Genomic DNA, 16,384 nt, shown 5'->3' with positions numbered 1-16,384 from the left:
ATCTGTGGATTATATGGTAGTAAAAAGTCTATCCTTAGAAGATTATCCAGGCGATATCCAAATGGTTTTTGACGTACTGGATAAGGCAGGTATAAAGCTTAATACTGAAAAATGTACTTTTGGGGTAGAGGCTGGAAAATTTTTAGAATACATAGTCTCCAAAAGAGGCATAGAAGCAAATCCAAAAAAAAAAAAAAAATTAAAGCCATCCAAGACATGGAGGTACCCAGAACCATAAATAATATACAAAAATTGAATGGACGGGTCATGGCTCTTGGACTATTTATATCATGTTCAGCCAAGAGGTGTCTCACATTCATTAAAGCCTTAAAAGGCAAAAATAAATTTGTATGGGGGAAAAGTGTGTAGAAGCGTTCAAAAATTTAAAAGCTTTTTTTATCATATCCCCCTTTACTAAGCTCGTCCGTCGAAGGTGAGGTGTTGTTTTTATATTTTTCTGTGACGCAGGAAACAGTAAGTTATGTGCTCGTTCGAGAGGACAAAGGGGAGCAAAGCCAGTTTACTATGCCAACCAAGTCTTGAAGGGGGGGTGGAGTTGGAGTATCCTCCTTTCGAGAAATTAGCATTCGCAATCTTGATGTTTGCCACAAAGTTGCGTCCCTATTTTGAGTCACACACCATAGAGGTCAGAATAAATTATCCCCCATGAAAGGTACTCCATAGGCCAAAATTATCAAGGCGGTTGTCCACCTGGGCAGTAATGCTATCAGCCTTCGACATCAGGTATATCCCAAGGAATGCGATGAAAGCCCAGGCGGTAGCTGATTTCATTACGGAGATGACTCCACCTTTAGAGACTTCAGAATCACCCTTTAAGGAATGGAAAGGCTGGACGGACGGTGCTTATGGAGTTGGGGGTTCTAGAATTGGAATCCTCTTATATAGAGTCAAATTGGGATAAAGGTACAATACGCGACAAAGCTTGCCTTCAATGCTACCAACAATGTAGCCAAGTACGAGGCTGTAATTATGCCATTGAAAATTGTTGTGAAAATAGGTATACATAATTATATTATTTTTAATGACTTACAGTTAGTTGTTAATCAATGCTAAGGTCAGTTTAAAGTCCGAGAGCCTAACCTCGTCAAATATGAAGAAAATGTATGTTTCTTAATGGCGAGGATCAAAGATAGGTAAGGCAACTGTGAACTTCACCATGTGACTAGAAGTGACAATGAGGAAGCTGATCATCTGGCAAAAATGGCAGCAGTAGGTGAACAACACTTGACTTAGCCATTCTAGTTTGAAGAGCTACATACTCTGGCAACCGATGAGGAGGAGTCTTTTCTTATCAAGAAAGGTGAAACGTGGATGACACGGTGTACAAACTTTTGACGGAGGATCAATTACCGACTAATGAACTATTGGCTAAACAGGTAATGAGAAGATCCTCTAAATATGCACTAATTAATGGTTTGCTGCACAGATATTATTAACTCAACCGTCGCTACGATGCGTAACGGAGGATGAAGGCCAGGGAATCCTTAAAGATATCCATGAAGGAGGTTGCACAAGTCATAAAAGGACTCAAACGATCGCCCGAAAAGCGTTTAGGCAAGGATATTACTATCCAAAAATAATGCAAGATGCAAAAGAACTCGTCTAGAAGTGTCGTAGATGTCAAGCGCATGCGAACATTTTAAGAACCTCCAGAAAGATGCTAGCAACGATTGGAAGCCCCTGGCTTTTCTTTCAGTGGGGGCAAGACATCCTTTTCCCTTTCCCAAAAGCAACCGAGTCAAGGAAGTTCATGATAGTGGCATTAGATCATTTCAGCAAATAGGCTAAGGCAGAGGCAGTTTGTCCATTACCACCTAACAGGCGATCTCTTTCATCAATAAGAACATTTTCACCCACTTTGAAATCCCAAAGGTAGTACCCACTAACAATGAAACTCAGTTCATAACTTTCAAGTTTAAAGATTTCTGCAGAAAATGGGAGATTGATTTAAGATTCCACTCGGCATATCATCCTCAAACCAATGGAATGATTGAGGTGACAAACAGGAGGATCCTACAAGGGTTAAAGAAAAGACTAGATAAAGCTAAAGGCAACTGGCCCAAGGAATTACCCCACATACTCTAGGCATGTATAACAAACCTGAGAATAGCCACATCGAAAACCCCGTTCTCCCTTATATATGGTGCCGAGGCGGTAATTCCCGTGGAAGTCCAAGTAAGCAGTTTTAGCACGCAGCATCCTAAGATTTCAAGAGACCCCAAAGAAATGCAATTCATCTTAGATCAAGCTGAATTTTTGCGAGAACATGCTACAATTAGAATGGCGGTCTATAGGAACAAGATGTTTAGGATGTTCAACAGTAAAGTCAAACCACGTGCCTTTAATGTAAGGCATTTAGTCTTTAAAAGAACTAATGTAACAGGCAGTAGTGGCAAGTCTGATAAGTTAGGCGAAAACTAGAAAGGACCATTTAGGATCTTGAAGGTCATTTGCCCAGGGTCTTATAAGTTGACCAAGATAGATGGCCGGGTCATTCCTCATTCTTGAAATATTTTTAATTTAAGGAAATTTCATCAATAACATTTAACAAGGTATTTTTTTCATATGCTATGTTATTGAGTTATGAGGAATGGTGAGTTACCTTCTCCAAAAGTTAAAAAATTATTGATTAAGACATTTTTATACCAAGACTACAAGGCGGATATCAGCTAGGCTCATGACCGGATGTTAGTTCCATTTAATATAAATTTCTAATGTATTTTTATGTTAAAGTCTCAAGGCAAGTATCCACCAGGCTCATGACCGCATGTTAGTCCTATTTAATAAAAATTTCTAAGGCATTTTTATACTAAGGCCACAAGGCGAGTATCTACGCCAAACCCATGACCGGGTGTTAGTTCTATTAAATAAAAATTTCTAAGGCACTTTTATGCTAAGAATACAAAGCGGATATCTGTCAGACCCATGACTAGTGTTAGTCCCATTAAATAAAAATGCCACAAGGTGGGTTTCCACCAAGCCCATGATCGAGTGTTAGTCTCATTTAATAAAATCTTTAACCTTTGTTTTTATGATTGGATGTTAAGTTCAGTCGAAAGATTTTTAAGGTATTTTATACTAAGGCCACAAGGTGAATAGTCACCAGACCAATGACCGGGTGTTAAGTCCCATTAACAATTTTATTTAAGTCATTTTATGACAAAAGACGGATACTGCCAGGCATTTAATTGGGTGTTAACCCCGCTTAGCAATTTTTTCCAAGTCTTTTAAGTCTTATTTGGCAATAATCGGACGAGATTTATGATCGAGTATCGATCCTACAATACTTGGTAAAATAAACACATGATGAAAGAAAATTTTTTTCATTTTGAAAATATTATAGGGTAGGAGGGACATCATTAGTTGCCTTCTCTTGAGCTTCTATTACATTTTCATTTACAGTTATTACATTAAAAGTTAGGTCGGAGGAATTGTCTTCGGTTGGCCTCTCCTCATCCTGCCCATCCTCGTTCTTGTCCTCTTCCTTGGAAAAGATGTCGTCAATCTAGGCGAAATCCTCAATAGGAAAGCGGTTGACCAGCTCATTCTTGACCAAATCTTGGCCTTCAACAAATATCTCACCTCCCTGAGCCACCATCTCTTAAAGTTCGGTCTCCAACTCAGCAATCCTGTCAAAGGTGTCACACTCAATCCCTAACCTATAAAGAGGAATGTGACAGGACACACTGATGAAGTAAAACCTTTATAACTGGTCCAATTCGGTTTAGAATCAAAAGAAGCACATACAATCAAGGTTCAAAGGAAATTACTCTTGTGCAGAATCAAACATCCTGTTCATCATTTTATAATAAATTTTAAAATATGTCAACTTATTGTCTTAACAACCGCCGTTAAAATATTATTATTTAAAACTGAAAATTTATTAGTAAATTTTCCACTAAAGCGACATCTTCCAGTATTACCAAAATTCATTATATCCTTGGCATTTGTTGAGAACATGTGTCCTCTTCTCAAGAGGCACATGACTTATGTCTCTTCCTACGAGAGGCATATGGAAACACCGTATTGAACTGTACTCAAGGTCCAAGTCTATGTTTTGCATTTAAACATAGGCCTTATTTTTATTCCACCAATTAATTTGGTCTTCAAAATTAATATTTCTTAATGTTTTAGAACTACCCATTTTGATCATATACAAATAAAGCTAAAACATTATATATCAATTAATACCTATTTAAATTTAGTTTCACCCATGTTTAGGACTTCCAATTAATTTAATTAGTAAATTAAATTAATATCTTTTAATAAATATCTAAATTTATATTCACTCCCATTTCATAATTTTTATTGACTTTATTTTTCACACATATTAAAAAGATAATTTTTTATTAATTTTTTAATTATATTTATCTTAAAAATATTACAGTTTATTAAATACTAAAAAATATTTTAAGAAGTTTTTTAAAAATAAAATAAAATTAATGAAATTATAATAGATACTTTATATGTTACTATAATCTAAAAAAAATAGACAATAATTACAAAACAATTAAAATAATAAATAAAAATTATAGAATAAAAGGAGTAATTAATTAAGAATAAAAATATTAAGACAATTAATTACCAGTGAAATTTCCTTTATTGATTCTCAGATTGAGGTTGAGATCTGGCATAGTATACCATGACTAGCTAGCCCTTAGTAATGAATGTATTTAACTTATTTCTTATGAATCTCAATTATATCAGAATCCGTTTGTTAAAAAGTAGCGAGACTAAGACTCCCAATTCAGTTTATAAAGAAGTTAGAAGTTATGCAAGGAACGCCATATATCTGTGAATTAAATCAACTTATTTACTATAAAAATTACTTTATTAACATTTGAACCTGTAAATCATTACTTAAGAACCAGCGGCTATGATAGTTGCAGATCTTTTGATTTCTCATCTTACACTATAAAATTCACAGAAAAACATAATTTATATAATTAAATTACATGTGTCAACTTTAAAAGTGCTTTAATAAACCTAGCTACTTCACTCTAGACCAGTACCCATCCCATTGGTTTAATGAATTTACAGACTTGAGCAAAATATTTTACTAGTAAACTATATCTGAATTAACAAAAAATCTCCATATAAATTTCTTCATAGCAACTTTATTTTGAAAAAAAAAGTAAGGTAAACATAAATGATTATTCTATAATCAAATCTAGCTCAGCTAACTCATTTCTAGGGCATGAATGAACTCCACTACCAAATAGCATCAAATTATTGGCCCTTTGTGCAACCCATGCTAAAAATATAAAAAAATTATTATCAGTCATATAATAGTAAAAGCTATCATCTTCCATCAGAGTAAATAGGATATGATTATCCTATAATCAACTTTCCCTACATACCTCAAATCTTGAAGGACCAAAATCATCAGAATTTTCAAAAAATTTTGGATTATGGTCAATCTTTCTGAAAAGCAGCAAATCAGCCAAGTCCCTACAAAGCTCTGAAACAAAACCCCAAAAGAACTTGAAGAAATGCATATAAATCATTCCATTTGAATAACTTATTGGCGTTCACATTAATTTCTTCAAAGAAAATAGAAAAATATTATTCTATAATAAAACTTCACTCAATACCTTAATTTCGAAGGACCAAACTTTTCAATATATGGAAAATTTTCTAACCTATGGTAAATACACTTTTAAGTTAGATATCTAAAAAAGTCCGCAGACAAAAATCCAAAAGATTAAATGCATATCAATTGTTGCATATGAAATAACTCACTACATTTGAAAGTTTTTTACAGAAAGAAAAATTTATTCACTTCACTAACCGGTACTCAGATCAGATGATAGAAGAGGACTAAAATCTCCAGCTCAGCTAACTCATTTCCGAGGCAAGAACGAGCTCCATTGTCAAAAACCTAAAAGCATAAATCCATATCAATTGCTTCATTTGAAATAACTCATTGTTGAGTTGCTGGGTTTTTATTTTTAATCCTTATTCCTTTATTTTATTTATATTTAATTAATGAATAAAAAGATCTAATTTGAGATATTTCACTTTATACTGTTAATAGATATGAAGAACCTAACCTAACCTAAACAATTCAATTTTCTTTTATTATTGTTATTTAAAAAATTGTATATCAAAACCATCAATGATAGCAGGAACTACAATATAAATTATTCAATAATAGAAACACTTAGATATTGAATTAAGTTGCACAGTATGGTTATCTTCAGCAGTTCAATCAACATAGCATAAAGCATAAGAAGCAGTAAATTAAAATGCATATATCCCTATTCTATAACATTAAGTAGACACAATAATGCACTAAAAATTGAAAGTAAGCCTTACAAATTAATCTTCATAAAACTTGGGCAACAATTAAAATTTTAAATTTCTTTCAAAACTCATGTTCATAACCGGGACAAAAGATCTTCCCTAGAAAAAGAAAAAAGAAAAAGGAAAAGCATATCTAGGAAAAGATCTTTACTTGTAATTAATCCAACACGAAGAACAAGCATGGCATTGTTGTAACTTTCGTGAGCAATTCTTGGGTTCAAGCCTTCAAAAATACATAATTCTCTCTTTTCAACTTCCATTTTTTTTTCAAGTTCACATCAACTGAAATACAAAAGTAATTAACAACAAAATGAATCTATCAATAGCCAACAAAATAGATACCCTCATTGGCTCAATGAGGCCAGGAATGTCGCCACCGATTTGAAGTGGAGAGACTGAGAGGCTAGATCCTCAAGAAAGGTGAAATCTAAGAAGAAAATTTTGATAAATCTAGGAGATTACGAGAAAGAGAAATAGACCATGCACAAAGGACTGAAATCGGATAAGGAAAACCCATCATCAGCTGATTTAAATCACACAGGTCATATACTATTTGCCTTAAATAAGATGAGACCGTTACTCCAAGTCTTTAGTCTTTCGAAGGAACAAAATATTTAAATAATATAAAAAATATGCAAAAAACAGTACTCTATCCTCTTCTATTACGTTTTAGTATTTCTAGTGTATAAAAAATCCATTGCTGACTATCCCATACTTGCTAATCCAAACTGCCCTATATCAATTGTAATTTTTTAGAGGAAAAAAAAAAGCAAAAGATAAAGCTATAATCTTCTTCATTAATTTGATGATAATTTCTCTAAATTTACTTGCATGTAGAGAACACTATGAACTTCAAGCCCAATATTAAAGAAGCAAAAATACTTATCCTTCCACTTGGGCTTTGACGGTATCGAATCCGTGGAAGTAACTTGTATATAGAGCAAGTGAGTATCCATTAGATGACTAGTTAAAATAGATAATTTTTGATAAAATTGATTTTTTTACTTTGGTCAAATAAAAATATCTAAAAGAAAAATAAACAATACAATTAAATTTGAAAAACAAATAATTAATTAAAAATTTAGCTGAAAGTAATGAAATTGAGGTGGTTGTAGTTAATTAGAAAAATAATTCATGTTATGATCTATTGTTTTCCACTGATTAGAAAAATAATTCATGTTATTATCTATTGTTTTCTACCAATTCTTTCTTGTGATTAAATTAATCTGTTTCGCACTTAAATTAATTCCTAATTAACTAACAACACGCGTGTAAATTTAATTAGTCAACTATATTAAGAGAGAAGAACTCAAACTTATCAATAAAAATATGCAATTTATTTAAATCAAATCTACTAATTTCTTAACATAAAGAAATATGTTAATTGCTACTTGTTATTAACCCAATTAAACAATTATAGATTTAATTGGATTAGTTAGCAATATGTTATCTTTCTAAAAGATTTAATAGGTCTCTTGAATTATTAAGAAAACAACAATGGAGTTGGTGTTTCTCGAAATTAATAGAAAATAGAAATAAAATGAAGAGAATTGAAACACATAACCTCACAATTTGAATAAAATCTCAATTTAAATTAACTTTCAACTCAAAATAATTATTTAACCTCTAAGAATCATAATAAAATTGTAAAAAACTAAAGAAAAGAAGATGAGAAGAAGAAAAGATGAAAGTGGAGAAGAAGAGCGGGGCAGCACCATGAGAGGAGAGGGAGAGGAGAAAATATGATATCTAGGTTTAATTTTAGGAGCATTTATATAGGCAAAAAAAGATATAATTTAATAATTTAAAATAAACTCTACTACTGCTATCTTATCCATATCCTATTGTGTTTGATCCAACTTGAAACTGATCTTATTCTTGCTTAGGTGGCAAAATCAGAATGAGGTAGCAATTTTTGAAATCTGGTGTTATCCATCGCCTTGGGCTATAAGCTTGCCCAAGACTGTAACCTCCCAATCCAAAAAATCTTCCAATTCAGCCTCTTTTCATTCATTTTCTTAACTTCGCTCAAAAACTTGTCCAAAATCAAATTCAAAGTAAAACTTAATTATTTATATCAAAATCATAACAAAATCATGGAATTTAATAAGAAAAAAGTGGTGAATTTTGCAACTCATCAGATTCCCCCACACTTGCTCCTTTGCACCTTTGCTTGTCCTCAAACATAGAAATTCAAAACAATTAAAAAAATTCCTATCCTCAACTAATCTGAAATTTAATTTATCCAAAATAAAGAATCAAATTGTTATGCAATAGGATGATAGCAGAAATAGCTTAATTTCACCAAAGTTTACTTCAACAAGTTTCATGTTTAAAAAGTGTTTCTCAACATATAAATTTGGTCCTCAATTCAATTTCAAGCACATAAAATACTAGAATTCCATATAATATTGAACTGCCTTTTCGAAAGAATAGAATCTTAGGAACTCTTGACTAGACCAATAAAATTTAAAGAATTTGGGGTTATTATTTTTTTATACTTCCTACTATATCTTGCCTGAAACCGATAAAGTAAACGTGAAACAAATTGTTACTGAGTCACTTTTCCCAGGTAGAACAACCCTATTTGTTTATGTAATCTCTAAACAAACAACCTCCCGAAGCCAAACCGTCTCTCCTTCTCCTACGAATCTAATCAGAAATAGGGCATAAAAACCTCTAGTATGACTCTTAGTCTGGTTGACGTTCAAATATCTCTCCTTCTCAAAAGTTAGATGAATCACCATATTACCGTTTTGAGTTTGCCTTCCAAAAAATATGTGTTCCTCTAGTTCAAAAATCTCCGACCTATTTTTGTGCAACCAAATTTAACACTTTAGAAATGGATGTTTTCTGACATTGCTCTGATCCACTCTCTTTAGACATGTGATGATGTGTTTTATATGGACAAAAATAATAAAGGAAAATGCCTTTACTTCTCTCTCCGATTACCATAAGTAATCTAGGTATTAAAGTTTCTCCTTATATTGACTTTCACATAATCTGCAGGTCTGAACATCAAAGACTAAACAATATTTTACTATTACTTATTATATTTTTTAATATTTTTATATATAATATAATAATAACAAATATATTTATTAATAAATTTGTAATCAGACTTATAATCTGTTTATAAAATTAAATAGCCACAAAAAGATTCACAAACGAATGTATAACTCAGTTGTAAAATTAAATGGACACATAAGAATTTGCAAATGAAAGTGTAGCCGTTTGTAAAATTAAAAAGATATACACAAATTTGCGAATGGATGTGTAAACTATTTGTAAACTTAAATGGATATAAACAAATTCACAAACGTATGTGTGAACCATTTATAAATTTAAATGGACACAAAAGGATTTGCTACGGACTTATAATTCATTTTTAAAATTAAATGTACACACACGAATTTGCAAATAAAAGTGTAACTATTTGTAAAATTAAAAAGACACATGGATTTACAAACGGACATGTAACTGGTTTGTAAAATTAAGAAAAATTAACTATTTAATCTCTATAATATGACAAAACTCACTAGTTGATCCCTCTATTTTGAAAAATATATTAAAACATTTCTGATATTTTAAAAAGAGAGATATATCTAATTACTAACAAGAAACTTCCTTTTATATTTGGTTTTGTATGAGTAGCTCTAAAACTGACATTTTGATAAATGCGATTGCAAAATCTTGTAACTGGTTGTTTCCGTAATTTCTAAACAAACTACCTACTAAACCTAGCTATCTCTCGTTTCCCTATCAATTTAATCAGAAGTGGGGCATAAGAACCTCTAATAGAATTCATAGTCTAATTGACATTAATCTATCTCTCTAATCTATCTCTCTTTAAAGGGCCGCTTTGAGTTTGCCTTCCAAAAAATATAAATGTTCCTTTGGTTCCAAAAACTCTACTAAACCACTCTATTTCTCTACAACCAAATTTAACACTTTCACAAATTAAACAATATTTTACTGTTATTTTTGTTTTATCTCTTTATTAATTTTTTATATAATATATTATTATTATTATTACAAATAATAAATTATAATTAATATAATTTGAAAGGTATAACTAATCTTTTAACATGTATAATAGTTATTATTAATTATTTTATTTATAATTTAATTTTAATATAATAAAAAATTATTATTCACAAAACTGTACTCTTACTAAAAAAATTTAAAACTTTTTATTTTGATATGTTATTTTAATAGTATTAGAATTTTAATTATTAATGATAGTCTTAATATAAGTAAATTATTAAAACATATAATAGTTTTAATAAAATATTCAATCTATTAAAATTTTAATATTATATTTGTTAATAGAACATAAATTAAATTAAAATAGTAAATTAATCGAACAAATCAAATTAAAATATTTTAAATAATGTATATTTATATAATTTTATTGAGTATATTACAAGGTTTAGAAAGTGGTAAAAACATAAGATGTCTCATTATATACTGCTGAAAGGAGAAAAGAAACAACCAAAACAACCAAAACAACTTTTCTTGCCTAACTTAACTAACATCTCAAACAGTATGAAACATTAAGGATCTATATATATATATATATATATATATATATATATACCCAACTTGATGACTAGAAAAAAATAAAAAGCTTGCTTTTCCTTCAATTCCCATAACATTTTCTGTTGTCTATAATTTTAGTGACATTTCATCCAACCAACAGCTGTAGAAGTCTAGTGATTCTCTTACCTTGTACTCTGGTACTCTGCACCCTACATTTATAGTATAGTCTTTTATAATCATTATTTTCATTATTATTAAAAATATAATAATTAAGCAAAAAAGAATTGCTTATACCTTTATTGTTAGAAAGGTGAAGTTGTAATCATATCCTTGCAAGTACCTACAAGAGAAATCAGAGCATTTTAAAAGGTCATTGAGCACAAAAATAAAAATAGATAAAGATTCTTAAGCATTGTAGTATGGAACCAATTAGTTTTAGTTCTCAACTCAATTTTAGGACTGAGCTCTCGAGTTAAGGCTGTAGTAGCAGCCAATAAAAAATTGTAAAGGAGATGGTGGGTTTACCAGCTACTTGATCATTAGAAATCCATGACCTCCATTCATCGGCAATCTTATATCAAAGAGATCAAGTCCATGTCTGAATTCAAGCGAAAGGCACACACATATCATGGTTTCCACCACAGGTCATTTGCGGTGTTAGAAATTTTCATTTTGTGGAAGAGAATCACAGCTGATTGAAATTAAAAATAACATTTGAAGAAGTTAGTTAAATTACATATCTATTATATTTGAAAAAGGTAATTACCAAGTTGCGCTCCAAGACACACTTGAATGGTCAAGATATAACAACTTCAGTTTGTTGATCCCTCATTGCGCACCTTTAAAAGCCTCAGAATGAGATCATCATTGCATAATAAACGTACTACCAATTCGGTGGTAGTAGCATCGGCAGAGAATCCCTTGTCAACCATTTCATTGATTAGTTCTGATGCTTTTGGTAAATTCTCATGCTTGAGAAACCCTTGAATGATGATATTATAACAACAATTATTCGGTAAACATCCTCCCTTTTCCATGTCTCTAAAAATCTTATATGCTTCGTCTATTAATCCTTCTCGGCAGAGTCCTTTCATAATTGCACTATATATATGAACATTAGGTTGTAAACCATTTTCAAAAAGACTAGAAAACAGTTCCTTGGCATCATTAATCTTGCTAGCTTTGCACATACCATTGATCAGAATGCAATAGGTCACAAGATTAGGCTTTAACCGACTTTCCTCCATTTTTTTCAATAGGGTGATTGCTTCATCGAGATTCCCCTGACTACACAAGCCATTAATCATAATTGAGAAGGTTACTATATTTGGCTGTTGACCATGAGAGCACATATTCTTAAAGAGCTCCTGTGCAGTTTGGGGCTTCCCCGCTTGAAACATACCCTCTATAAGAGTAGAATAAGTAACAACATCAGGAACAAAACCATTATGAGACATTTCAACAAAAATATCCTTTGCATCATCTATCATTTTGCACTTACAATATCCATTGATCAAAATGTTGTAGCTAAAAATGTTAGCTATTTCATTGGCCACCATAAATCAAATAACTTTCTAGCTTTATCCATATGGTTGCACAGACAATATCCATCCATCAATGAACTATAAGTGACAACAGTAGGTTCCACACCTCTTTGAATCATTATTTTGATTATATTCTGTGCATTTGAAACCAGTCCTTTCTTACAAAGAGTGTCAATCAATATATTGAAGGTAAAAACATTAGGGGATATGTTCCTCCCCACCATTTCTTTCAACAAGGCCAAAGCTTCCTTGAATTGGCCTGAAATGCAAAGACCATCAATTAAGGAAGTGTATGTGATCACATCAGGCTCTACACCTCTTTGAATCATTACATTGAATGTATTTTGAGCCTCTGAAACCATTCCATCCTTACAAAGAGCATCAATCAATACACTGAAGGTATAAACATTTGGTAATATGTTTTGCTCCACCATTTCATTCATCAAGGCCAAAGCTTGGTTCTTTTGGCCTAATTTGCAAACACCATGAATTAAACAAGTGTAAGTGATGACATCAGGTGAAATGCCCTCATTCCTCATTTGAGAGAAGAGCTCTAAAGCCTCACCAACTAGCTCATCTTTGCAAAGGGCGTCAATGATTGCATTGTATGTCACAACATCTGGCTCACAACCTCTATCAGCCATTCCCTTTAGCAGCCCAATAGCCGCGTTTGTTTTCCCAAATTTACACATTCCATTTACTATCACATTATAAGTACAAACATCAGGTTGATAACCACTTGCAACCATATCATCGGAAAATTCCACTGCTTTATCGATTTTACTCTCCATACAGAGCCCATTGATAAAGGTATTAAATGTCACAGTGGTAGGCTCCAATCCGAATTTGAGCATCTTACCAAAAACAGAGAAGCCAAAATCCACAAGATGTAAGTGGCAGAAGCAATTAATTAAGATGTTAAGAGAATAAACATCGTGAGAGATTCCTACCAATTCAATTGTTTTGGACATGGAAATGACAGTGCGATATTGTTTCATTTTCACAAGGGCAGATAAGAATCTATTAAATGGAACCCTAGAAGGCAGAGGATGCTTATGAATTACATGATTGAAGGAAGCAATGGCATCATCAAGGTGGGTAAAAGAAGCAGATTTGAAGTTATTTGTCAAGAAGCGTGCATCTTCAAGTGTGGAAGTAGAAGAATGGCAATAATTGGTAAATAAGAATAGGAATGGAGATTGAATGGTACCAATTGCCCCTTGTAGCTGAAGATGGAAGCTCCTGCTCTTCATCCTCCAAGGCATCTTCATCATCATCGATCTCTTGTCAGTTGTTTTTAGGAATAGATGGGAGATTGGGAATGAGGAAAGGAAATAGAGAATCGGAAAAGGAAGGCTCTCTGCCAGCTGGTAAAGTGGTAAGGATAACAAAAGGAAATAGGGAAAGGAAATGCATTACTAGTTGCAATTTTTTCATTAAATTTTCATATAAAAATATTATTTAATAACAAATTAAATTTATCATTTTGTAATAATAATTTTTTAAACCTACGTTCTATTTGTAGACATTGTGTATGTTATATATTAATTTTTATATACAGTATTGAATATGTTTAGAATGATCTTATTTTTAATATTAAATAAAATATCATGGAAAATATAATTAATTTTTAGTTTATATAATTTTTTATTATTAATTATTTTATTTTAGTATAATAAAAATTAACTTTTTTACAAAGCTTTACTCTAATAAGAATTCTTTAACCCATTTTTATTTTGACATTTTATTTGAATAATATCAAAATTTTTTAATTAATATAATAAAAAAAATTAATATATAAAACTGTTTCAAAATAATAAAATTTTGATATTTTCAAACTCACTAAATATATTTTGCATTTCAATTTTATTTGTTATTTAATTTTATTGTTATTAATATTAACGTAAATTTATAATATACAAATTTTTTTCCATGGATTTAATATACAGTATATTTTATTATAAATTATAAGAAAATATTTTTAAAATATGAATATAATTATGCACAAAATTTCATACAAGTTAAAAAATTAAATTAAAACCTTAAAATTCATTAAAATTATAAACATTTTATTTATATGATCACATAATAAATTTTAAATTAGAAAATTAAATTAATGTGTGAACCTAAACATAAAAATATAAAATTATCCAAAATTTCAATGGCTTTAAATTCGTTCTTTATATTATTTTCATAAAATAGTATTGATTACTAATACTTTTATTTTTATATCTATTTATTATAATATTAAAAAAATAAATTTTATGCTGATTTAATATTTTTATTAAATATCCGTTGTTAAAAATTATTAGCATGAATTATTTATTGCTGAAAGTTTTAGCCACAAACTCAAGCATTGATCATTATAAAATTACTACAAAAAATTAATACTTTGTAGGAAGTTTTGAATTTTAGATAGTTTCTATTAGATTATAATAAATTTTAATTTGAATTTAAATAGAAAATTAATATAATTAACCAATCAAATTAAATATTTTTAAAATATAATAAATTTATAAATTGTCGCCACGAAACAGGTCACGTGATAAAGACATGATAAATGAGCAACACAGTAGATGTGAGAAAAGGAAGATCATGATACTTTGAACATTTGGTTCATTATCAAGATTCGCACTCCCCTAAATAAATTGAGTCCTAGCGTAAAGTTACTGTTACCAGCCATAGTCCAGCATATCCACGTTCTCTTTCTTGTAAGTTTAGTCAATTACAGTACAGTTTCATTCTGGTCGCATCATTGAGTTCCATTACCGAAAAAATCTATTGTATCCTTTCTGATCCATTTGGGTTGAAGCCAGACTCTTATTCTTTTTCTCCAAAAAAGAAATCTCTCTTTTCTCTCTTGAAATGGTCGAAATCATATATGTCATTGTTGATGACCTAACAAGGGCAAAGGAAAAAAATAAACGCGTAGCAAAAGATGTCATATCAGTTGAACAGGAGCCATGACCAAGCAAAAAGGAAGGTTTAGTCCTGTAGATAAAACGATTAGATTCTTATAGCGGTTTTCGAAACCGTAAAAAATAAATCTATTAGTAATCGACAATTAAGAACTGCAGATAGTGGTAATAGAGTCGAATTCTCAGGGATTTGACAATAAAGACTTTTCTAACAATGACTTGGGCAAATCAACAATAAAAGTAAAATAAAAGGGGTGGTTTTTGATGATGGTAAACTAAGATTAAAACTAAAGTAGTAAAAGAAAGCAATGATTGAAAAATGAGTAAATCAATAATAAAAAGACTCTAGTTGAAGCATAGGATTCATTTCAGTTTGGAACTGATTATTGATACTTTGATTCTTCTATTTATTTCAATAAATTCGTTTAGGTTGTGGAAAACGCTCCACACAACCAAATTCCTCCTTAAGTTTAGTTTGATTAGGAAACGTTCGCCAATCAAACACTAGTTAACAAGTTGCCAAGGAACGTCCTTGGGGTTCTTCACTTTTCAACTATTAACTGCTTTACGAAATAGAGAAACCTAATTCTAATTTTACCAACCGCGTGGTTTAGTTAGATCATGTAACTAATTGTTACTTATGTTCAAATAATCTAAGCAATTACGGACCTAAATTATTCAAACTAATAATATTTACTATGCAATTAAAAGCGATGGGCCATTATTGATTCTAATAGCAAGACAATAATAGCATGAAGAACAAGTTGCATAAATACTGAAAAATAGAAGTTTGACAATGGAGTTTTAGATCTCCCAATTCATAGCAAAACTGAAATTTCTCCAACTCCAACTAGAGAAAGATGTGTTTAGCCACTCATGGTGGGCAAGGAATACATAAGAGAAAAGAAAGAAGAAAAGGAGAGAGATGAGGCGCTGCTAACGTTTCTGCCAAAAAGTGATGCCCTTCTGTTGCTGCTTGCTGCTCTTTTATAAGTGAAAAACCCTAGATTAATCCTTCTTTTAAGTTGAAATCCAAATTTGACTTGATCTTTT

General features: G+C 30.9%; 1 pseudogene; it reads right to left on the bottom strand.

The window, feature by feature from the left end:
- Positions 1-5,720: 5,720 nt before the first annotated feature.
- Positions 5,721-13,796, bottom strand: LOC110618555 (annotated as a pseudogene).
- Positions 13,797-16,384: the final 2,588 nt, after the last annotated feature.

Source organism: Manihot esculenta, chromosome 7 (genome assembly GCF_001659605.2).
Source record: "Manihot esculenta cultivar AM560-2 chromosome 7, M.esculenta_v8, whole genome shotgun sequence".
Taxonomy (NCBI): domain Eukaryota; kingdom Viridiplantae; phylum Streptophyta; class Magnoliopsida; order Malpighiales; family Euphorbiaceae; genus Manihot; species Manihot esculenta.
Note: the sequence above shows the minus strand (reverse complement) of the source record. Positions and strands in the feature narration are given on the sequence as shown.